The sequence below is a fragment of the Sinocyclocheilus rhinocerous genome, unplaced genomic scaffold (genome assembly GCF_001515625.1).
Source record: "Sinocyclocheilus rhinocerous isolate Xijiao unplaced genomic scaffold, SAMN03320098_v1.1 scaffold388, whole genome shotgun sequence".
Taxonomy (NCBI): domain Eukaryota; kingdom Metazoa; phylum Chordata; class Actinopteri; order Cypriniformes; family Cyprinidae; genus Sinocyclocheilus; species Sinocyclocheilus rhinocerous.
The window spans coordinates 363302-374161 of NW_015650020.1; positions in this window are offsets into that span (position 1 = coordinate 363302).

Consider the following 10860-nt stretch of genomic DNA (forward strand, 5'->3'; position numbering starts at 1 on the left):
CATGAATTCAAGAAAAATAAGTATTTCTGAGCTTTTAATGTGCACACTCCTCCCAGCATTCTCCTGTCCAAGAGCACTGCTCCTAACCTCTTTCTGTCCCTATCTTGCTCATTTTGTAAGACGGATATCTCTTTTGACTCCACAACCACAATATTTGTCCAGAGCGGTAGCTAATAACAGGAGCACAAGAAGAGCATGAGAAAGAGCGAGGAGTGAGGGCTAATTCTGTATGTTATGGAAGGGAAACTTAGTGTGGACTTAGGGCGCTCCTGCAGCGATAAATGCACTCACAGCTCTTAAAGGGCATGCTTGGGGTGAACATGCTGCGACCAACTTGCCCCCGCGCCGTTCGTTTTCAGCTGCGATCACGGGGAGCCCTGCCTGCTGCCAATATCCGGCAGATACCATGTCCAATTTCCTTCCAGTTCATTGACTAGCCTAGATGCAGTGGCCTGTTGAGTGTGAGATGTTTCTACTTAGTTTAATGTTGAATCATGTGAAATGCAGCACAAATACTAAGGTCCTTCTTCTGTCTTCCAGGCTGAAAATGTACAATTTACTTCTTCCACAGCAGGATCATTTGCTAGATCTGGCTAGAGAGAAGACATTTATTCAAAATGTTGCATTTCCTTTTTTGCAAGCAGTTAGGCTCATTTGACATTATAGTTTCTATTAGGGCTGTCAATTGATTTTTTTTTTATCAATTAGATTATATGCCAATTAATTAAAATGAGACAAATTAGACAATTAATTACATATATCAATATTTGCTGTGAAAAGCCCCAAAATGAAGAAAATTCGACAAAAGACAAAAGTGGCTTTAGAAATCTATCCCTATTTTCTATGCTTTCAATGTCAAATTAAAAGTAGTTCAGAAATGCATTCAATAAGTATTCCAGTAGTAGGGAAATATTATGGAATTTACATAATGATTAATAAAAATGTATATTAATTCAGTTTAATATAATTAATTTAAAGCAGCAACTGAACTTTTTTCATTGAAGTATATGGAAAATGTTTTACACTACGTATGTATGCATGCATATGCATAGATAATATATCTCACACATTTTCTATTCCTCAGGAGTCTGTTCCTTTTACTAGCTCTCTTGTCTCCTCCTGTGGACTTAAAGCAATAAAAGTGCCACCTTGAGTGATTTGTGCGCCCTTTGGCATTTTTTAGTTGAAAGACACTAGGCTTCTTTGAGTGTGGACACCCGTGGAACGTCCCTCACAGCCTCTACATTGATATATGTTGTGGTTTGTCCCTGCTCTTATTCGTGCACAGCTGTGGCAGGCAGCGGGCAGGAACAATGGCCGTCTCTCCTTTGGCCCACAATGCCACACTTGTGCTGCCCTCTCTGGACTCTGAGGCGACCCCATCTCCTTTAGAATAGTGGGCCGAGGGAAAGAGAGAAGAGAGGAGTGACTTTACAGGAGAGAGATTTTAAATGACGATAGTAAAAGACAAAGCTAGGGGTTGCAGAAATATTGGTTGAGGGAAAAGAGACAGAATATTACAAGATAAACATGCAGCGTAAAAAAAAAATTTCTCCCTGCAGGGTGCTTGTCTTTGGTCAGGTAGTTCCTGGACTGAATCCCATTTTCCGACACAATTAGCAGACACCTGCTCTTCACAGATGGCAATAGCAGGACTCGATTTGCTACCATCTGCTCCACATTACAGAAAGGTGCTGCACTCTTCCTTAAATATTAAATAACAAGGAGAATCTCGACACGTCCAGCGGAATGCATCTCCAAACGTTACTTTATCCCTTGGCTCTTGTTTGTCAAAATGGGTTGTTGCAGTCTATGTTTAGGAATTATTTGGCCTGCTCCACATACTTTGGCGCCCAAGGTCTGTGTTTTGCACAATAACGAGAGTGTTTTTTTGTGTGCGCCGGGCCACTAGTTTTTGCTACTATTGATTCACCAGGCAGATTTTTTGTGTTAGATTCGAGCTCCCTAATGAGCTGAAGAAGTTCTCTGGTTCATCTTGAAAGGTCAAAAGCCCAAGGAAAGTGTTCAGGTCAAAAAAAAGTTGGAGTATTTGACCTCCCTACCTAACATCTAACACCTTTAAACACGTTTGGCTTTGACTCCAACCGCCATCCTCGTTCTCCATCCGACTTGATTATTCCTACTGTCATAAGTCAAGATATAATTGCGAGATCAATTATTGATTGTTTTCTGACTTTGTTTATGCGATCTGCCAAGCGCAATTGTGTTTGTATTCATTATTTTAATATGTCGTTCTCGTGAGGATTTGGTTGTATTCGAGAAGAGGGGAAGAACTGTGCTCAAGGCAAGAGCATATCTTCAATGTCAGATCACACACACACACACATACATAGGCCTCTAGACTTTCATCTACAGCGATACCGAGATGCTCGGCAGCACAGTTGGAGGTCTCCAAGTTGGGGCAAGGGCTCCTCAGACAGAGCGTTTCCTCCACGCATACAACACACACGCATACGGAGACATGCACAGCACACTTGCTGTTGGCGTACTTGAATTATTCATGAAGGAACAGGACAAGAAGCTACAAATGAGGTTATGCAGACCTGCGCTGAAACATATGGACTTCTCTCCGCAGGAAGGCGATGCTCTTTTAAATCTGTGCCACTGCATTCACTTTTAAATAAAATGAATTGGGAAGGTATTGTGTACCAAATAATAATAGCAATGTAAAATACCCTTGGTTAGTGAAGAGCACTCTTTTAATAAAGCCATTTGCACAGTAAAAAGAAGCTCAAACTGTGATTGGACAAGACATGATCTGTATTTAAACACTGATATTTGAATTGCTGACGAGGAGCTATTGGGTTAAGACTACATCACTCTAGCTCCAGTCCAAGTCCAGCTCATGTGGATAATACATATTTATTATTAAAGATTTTGGGGAATATATACACTACCGTTCAAAGGGCCAGTATGATTTTTCAAATGCTTTTGAAAGAAGTCTCTTATCCTTACGAAGGCTGCATTTATCCAATCAAAAATACAGTAAAAACAGTATTATTGTAGTAATAATAAATAGTCATACTTTTGTTTTCAGGATTCTTTGCTAAAGAAAGAAAGTGAAAAAGAGAAAGTTCAAAAGAAAAGCATTTACTCAAAATAGTCACTTTTGATCTATTTAATGCATCCTTGCTAAATAAAACTATTCCTTTTAAAAAAATGACCCCAAACATTTGAACAGTAATGTATTCATGTAAATGTAGTGCTTATAATTTATATAAGCACAAAATGAAATACATGTGAATGCATTCTTGAATATTTTTTGCTTATATATTAAATATGGTATTTTTTAGTCAAGTTCAACATACTACCTTTATAAATGATATTTAAGAGAAATAATGATAATAAAAGGTTTCTTCAGTTATTTATGTCCAAGAGGATAATTTTTATTAAAACTGATTTTAAGTCATCTGATTTTTATTTATTTACTTATTTACTTGCTTACATTTTTTGAAAACTGTCTTTGAATATTATTACCATGACTTGATCACTTAATACTGCTTGCTTTTCTCTGAAGATCTGAGTCATTAGCCATCAACCATTCCAATAGACATTGCCTCAAAAGAAGTTTGGAAACGATGATGAGAGATTATTACAACCTGTAGACACGCACACGCAAGGGTCAAAGCCCTGTGCCACTGTCACCAAACTGGGAGGGGTGGAGGCATTTCTCTTGAGAGTGTCTGGAGATAAATGACCACAGGAAGTGGGCCAAGAATGATAATAGTAATTGCACATGTAACATTCCTTTTCTTTCTCTGACCATGCATTAGTCAGTGGACATGTGCTCATGGTGTAAATGACAAAGTAACTTACTGATCTAAATACAATAAATCAATAATGTAAATTACTGCTTAGACTTTACAAAACGCATTTTGTCAAGTCGATATATTTATATTTTATTTCCACTGAACTGAACATCAACCTATCCCTGGCCTACATCATCTAATTTATATTTATTTATATTTTTGTACTAAACTAAATATATTTTTATATTTATATCCTTCATGTAATGGCCTGCCTCATCAAATATATATGTAATTCATGCATATTCAGTACTAAAATGTACGGATTATATTTTAATATTATTCTAAATTTTATATTTATAGCCTTTATAATGAATTATTATTTATATACTTTTTATGCATAATATAATGACCTTATTTTTTTTTTTTTTCAGAACTAAATTTTCTATTTTTTATTTTTTTATATACTAAATTTTATATTTATATCTTTAATAATTTATTATAATTTATATCCCTTATGTCCTTGATATAACAAATTATTGTAAGGGGATATATATTATAAAGTATATAACTATAACATTTAGTACAATAAAAATAAATACCATACACATAAATATGAATACATTTCTTTTCAAATATTATATGAGGTGTAAAAACTAAACATAGAGCTGCACAGAGCAGTAAACACTGTCAGTTCTGCTACTTGGATGTAGATAAAAATACTGCACAAGATAATACACTCACACACACACAGTCACAGAGGTAAACCTGAGGCACACAGCCGGTAATAGAGCAGACATAACAGCATGCTGGGTATTCCCTCAAGATGTCACATTAGATCAAACACAGAGCAAGCCAGAGAGAGAGAGACGGAGAGAGAGAGCAAGTGATCCAGGAGTGCTGGCCTCAGGTGTACTGCCACGGCTGTCTGCCAGACTCTGACGCGTGCCAGGTGAAACATGTCATCCACAATGTCTTTGCTTCAATGAGGCAAGAAAAGAGCTTCCCAGCATCGGCAGGCTAAGATGCAGGAGGCGGCCGTCAGCTGCAGGCTCTACCTGTTGTGTTACAGGGACGGTGCAGTGGGATAAGTGGTTATGTAATTTGTTGTTGAGCTGTAAATTACACGCTCTGTAACTTTTACCCGCCCAGTCAAACATGGGGCAAATGGTGGTGTCCTATGCAATTACACGTGAGGCATGAATATACGTGATGCGAACACAAGGTATAATTTGTTAATGAATGGTAATGCTCTGCTCATGACCTGCACTGAGCTCTCCATATGTATGTTAATTACTTCATTTGTGATTCTTGATTAGGTGTGATTACTAAGCAAAAACACAGTCTGACACAGGAGATTCCGTTCATTCCTGAGAATTCAAACTGCTTTTTATAGAATCTGATTGAATGAGACAAAGTCACTGTGAAATAGCGAGTATACCGGTCAATAAAATTTAGAGAGGTTTATGCTTAAAACAAGAAAAAAAATTACATTACAAGGTTCAGTTTGTTAAAATTACTTAATTAAAAAATTAAATAAATAAAAAAACTAAAAATGAACAACCATTTTTAACAAAATGTATTAATCTAGGTTAATGTTCATTAATAAATATACAGGTGCATCTCAATAAATTAGAATGTCGTGGAAAAGTTCATTTCAGTAATTCAACTCAAATTGTGAAACTCGTGTATTAAATAAATTCAGTGCAGACAGACTGAAGTAGTTTAAGTCTTTGGTTATTTTAAGCCAAAATCATCACAATTAAAAGAACCAAAGACTTAAAGACTACTAAAGACTACTTCAGTCTGTGTGCACTGAATTTATTTAATACACGAGTTTCACAATTTGAGTTGAATTACTGAAATAAATGAACTTTTCCACGACATTCTAATTTATTGAGATGCACCTGCACTGTTGTTCATTGTTAATTCATGTGCTTTCATGCAACTTTATTGAAAAATGTATATGCAGAAATTAACATGAAGTTAATTAATCTGTACTGAATTGTTCATTGTTATTTAATGTTAGTTATTTCATGAAATAATGCAACAAATTGAACCTTAGTGTAAAATATAAAACTTTTTTAGATTTCTGAAGGATCATGTGACACTGAAGACTGGAGTAATGATGCTGAAAATTCAGCTTTGCCATCACAGGAATAAATTAAATTTTTTAAATTTATTGAAATAGAAATGAGTTCTTTTATATTGTAATAGTAGTTCATAAAATACTGTTTTACTGTATTTTTTACCATGGCCTTTCTACCCATCTGTGAGGGTCTAGCCCAGTCATGTTATTTGTAAATTATTACCTAATGCAAAAAGAAATCAGCTCATACATTTTCTACACTGCAGAAGAAGAAAAAAACAACAAGCCTACAGTTAAGATTGTTCTCACATGCATAAATGGATTGAGAGTTTCCAAGGGGTGAGTCCCTGCAGGGCCCTTTGTGCTCTTGAATGATGGACTATCTTCACAGCAAACCTATAAGAACATCATGTTGAATGCCACAGGCCACATCCGCAAACACACTGCCAAATACCTTCAGAACCAGCAGATCCATCAACGTGAATCCTCAGCCTGCAGGTGAAGGGGCTATTTTTGCAGCAGATATGTGATTATACATATGATTATACTCAATATCTGATCTTTAGCATGAAAGTATTTTCAGTGAGTTAGACATCTGAGCCTCCGACTTTTGCACTCTTAATGTTTAAAAGTTGAAAGATATGAAGCAGGCTGTGCATTAAGTATTTAAAGAAGGAAATATTGATGCCTGAACTTGAATATATAGAGGATACCACATTAAAGTTTTATTACAAGGAATAAAAGTACCTAAAGCAAGATGTTCGTACAGGAGAGGCGCCGATACCGGGATTAAATGATTAATGAATTCTGGAGGGAATACTTGCGAATCTTAAAAGCCCACGCTGCAACTGGTGAAATGGTTAAAAAGAAAGAGAGGCTGCATATTCCATGCCGAGTGTCAAACACACAGACGGAGGGGGTGAGTCTCTACAATTGTTCTGAAAAACAAATATCTTCATTTACTGATTACCAAAAAATAGATCGCGTTCAGCACCGTGAACTTTCGAAAGCCTCTGTGAATTATACACCAATTATTCTTATGTTTTCAATGTTACAATTTCTCAGATGACCAACAAACACTTTTTTTGTTATGCTAATAATAAGTGTGTTAATATAGCAAACTCAAGCTTCAAGTCCGTCACATATTTCAAGATTGAATTTAATCCCCGCTCACTTTGTTTACAAGAGTCACGGTCCTGAATGGAAGAAGGCTGCAGGCCCCAAACTGGAGTCCTATGAAAATACATGAAGTTCAGGCAAATGTTGGCCAGAGGCAGTAGTGGCAAAAAAATGTTCTTCCTCAAAAATCTCCCGAAAGTTGACATAACTTCAGGTCCTGACTAACAGCCCCGTGGGAAGAAATGAGCTCCAGTGCAGTTTTGGACTGTTTTCCTTCAACTGAGCTGTGAGCAGTTTGGCAGACATTTCTGGTGCTCTTTCGGAGGTCCTTTGCCTATGTGAACACGAGTGATGCGTCTGCCAAGGGTATAGCAGCGAGAAGTCTAAAATCCTGGAGCGGAAGATGCAAGACCTACATTAGTTATGTGAGCTTAGCCAAGTCTCTGTTTTTCTCCCTGGCAAAAGTTGTTTTTATCAGGCCCCTGTCAGGCTCATTTGATAGCACACTCCTTTGGTTTTACAACTGCTTTGGCTAAAGAGAGACAACCCACTGAGCGTTGGAAATGGCACACACCCAGACCGTATCTGCGAAGACTGACAGGTCACAGCCAAAAATCTATTGCATTTTACCTTTATCAGCTTCAGACTTTGATTATACAAGAGCGATACATGTGCAGGAGACATCTGATATCCCAGATATCCAAACTGGACGGAACCCAGGCTTGTTCTGTAAGAGCTTTGCAAGGCATCCAGATACAAAATGGAGGAGATGGAAAATAAAACTATTTCCAAATCTGTAATTGTGTGCTGTTCAGAGATTTTTGTGGAATGTATAAAGTGGTGAATTGGATGATGTTTGCAGAATGGGACAACACCCACAATGCCGTGCTGGGACTCGTGCTGGGCCATGAGACTCGGATCCAACTGAAGAGTAACAGCATCGTTAAGCTGTCCAACTTGGGATAGTTAGGAACAGGCAATGCTCCAAATATGGAGAGAGAATAACATTCTCTGGTTGACAACTTCGATCCATCATTTTATGAGCAAAATTTCAATCCAGAGATGTCCTTGTTGTTGGAATTTGGAAATATTATGTGATGACAAGGATGCATCACAGTAAGCAATTTCATATCTAGATGATATGAATGGATGTGAATAGATCTGATGGCAGGGTTATTTTACTTCTAGCCATATTTTAATGGTTTATTTTATGATAAACATTACTTGAAATAAGATACAAATAATTTCAAGTAAATAAAAAAACTTCTACTTCAATGTTGCCTTGCAGCTAGCTGAAATAAAAGAAAGTTTAAGTGCTAAATTAAAACTAAAACTAAATTAAAACTATATAGACTTATCTAAAAAAAGGAATACAAATCACAAAAACACACAACACAATTACTAAATCTTTCACTAAAATGAAAAAAAAAGAAAATATTAACAAAAACTATAATAGCATAGCAATGATTCTAAAATAGCAATAGGGGCAGCAATTATAAAACAAAGACGAGCTTTTTTTTTTTTTTTTATATATTTTTATGCATATTATCATTATTATTATCATTATCATTATTATTATTATTATAGAATTTGTTGGTTAATTGGAAGTATGCTGATTAAAGCAACCTTCAAAAAAAGAAATGTACTTACTACATTTGTATTTGAATTATTACTACTACTACTACATTTTGTTTGGTAGGTTGATTAATTGATTGAATGATTTATTGTAAAGTGAAAAATCACTCTAGAAATGTATACTCTTTTGACTACTTAAATTGTGTACGTTTATTTATTTATTATTAAAATTGCAAATATACTATATGTTCAATAATTAATATTCTATTTCATAATCTGAAATGTGCATGTAAATATCAGAGCTGTGGTGTAAATGTATCACAACAAAGTTCCTCATATCTCCACTCAATAAAGCTGGAAGTCAAAGTCAAAGTTAATAGCTGTTCCAGCAAGAGCTGAGTTTAACCAGGAGCAGATGGAGTTTAATCCTAAGGGTTTCCCTTTGCTTCCGGAGTCACCCACGTCCACAGGTGCTCGCCTCTTCTTCCCCCATTCCCATTTTAAATCCTCCCCCTCCATTTCCTGTAAAGCAGGTGCAATGTTAATCCCTACTGGGGGTCAGCATGGCAGCATGCCTCTGGCTAGACCTCCACCTGCTCATGTTGAGCAATACCCATCCACACATGTATTCTCTTATGGAAATAATCATACTCTAATTGAGGCTAAAATAAAGATTTGTACAAACAGCACTAACACACAGCAGTGAGGCTGACCTTTATGTACAATGCATAATCACTCTTTGCAAAAACATAGAAATGTAAAAACAAGAATAAATAATAGTGTGAATTACTGAATTATTGTAGAGAATGCTTGAAAGTCTGCCATTTGTGTTTTCAACCGCCAGTCAACGAGTGAGTTATTTCAATCCACACTTCTTCCCTGAGTGATCACTTCTCGCCTTCCTGTCACTCAAACCTCACATCTCAAGTATTTCTGAGAAAAGGGGGGAAAAGTCAGCTAGCGCCTCAAAGACGCCATGTGTCAAAGAGCCGGACTTTTCACACTTGAAAATGTACATGCAAAATTTAAAATTTGATTACATACATCCTCTTCCACTTGCTAAGATAAAACAGCATAGCTGACTTACAACACGGTGGCCCATATTTTCATCTAAACCAGTCAATAGAAGTTCACCAGCTGGAAGTGTGGCATAGCTAGAATGTGGAGTCACATGTTGGGATAAGTTACAGATCTGTGAGATTACTGCAGATGGTCAGTGCAAATCATTGAAATGAATCAAACTTGTAATTGCAGCACTTCTCATTTCTTCCATTATAAAAGTATCTAATTCGACTCCTAGGACCAGTTAAGGCCTATTTTCACTTCATGCATCTTGACTGATTGCAACCGCTGTTATTTGCAGCATTTTGCATGCATAGCATACATGCTTTCATTTAAGAGGAGCTTATATATGTGGAGGTTTTCAAGCTTTTGGATGCCAATACCCCAAAATATGATGATCTCCCTGCAAGGGACCACCTTTCTGAATTATAAAGCTGACTATATGTTTTAATGTACAAAGTCTCATTCATACAGTGTCAGAAAAAAACAATGTGATAATATAATATGTTTGAAAATGTAAGAAATCAGCTCAGTTGGTCAAAGTGAAGTGTATTTTTCTACCAATTAGTGTTAGATGTATAAACTATCTATTAAACATAATACATAAAAAACAAAAATAAATTTGCATGATATATATATATATAAATATATACATATATATATATATATGAGCAATATCACTCGAGTACGAGAGCGATACCGGCTCTATATCAGCATGGCTGTGATTAGGCCAGAGGCAATTTTTTAGAGTGTACTAGACCCCTGAAGGTGTGCTGTGGTATCTGGCACCAAGACGTTAGCATCAGATCCTTTAAGTCCTGTAGGTTGCTAGGTGGGGCCTCCATGGATCTGACTTGTTTGTTCAGCACATCCCACAGATGCTCGATTGGATTGAGATCTGGGGAATTTGGAGGCCAAGTCAACACCTCAAACTCATTGTTGTGCACCTCAAACCATTCCTGAACAATTTTTGCTTTGTGGCAGGGTGCATTATCCTGCTGAAAGAGGCCACAGCCACCAGGGGATACCGTTTCCATGAAAGGATGTACATGGTCTGCAACAATGCCTCCGCCGGCTTGCCTTCTTGGTGCATCCTGGTGCCATGTGTTCCCCAGGTAAGTGACGCACCATCCAGCCATCTACATGATGTAAAAGAAAACATGATTCATCAGACCAGGCCACCTTCTTTCATTACTCCGTGGTTCAGTTCTGATGCTCACGTGCCCACTGTTGGCGCTTTCGGCGGTG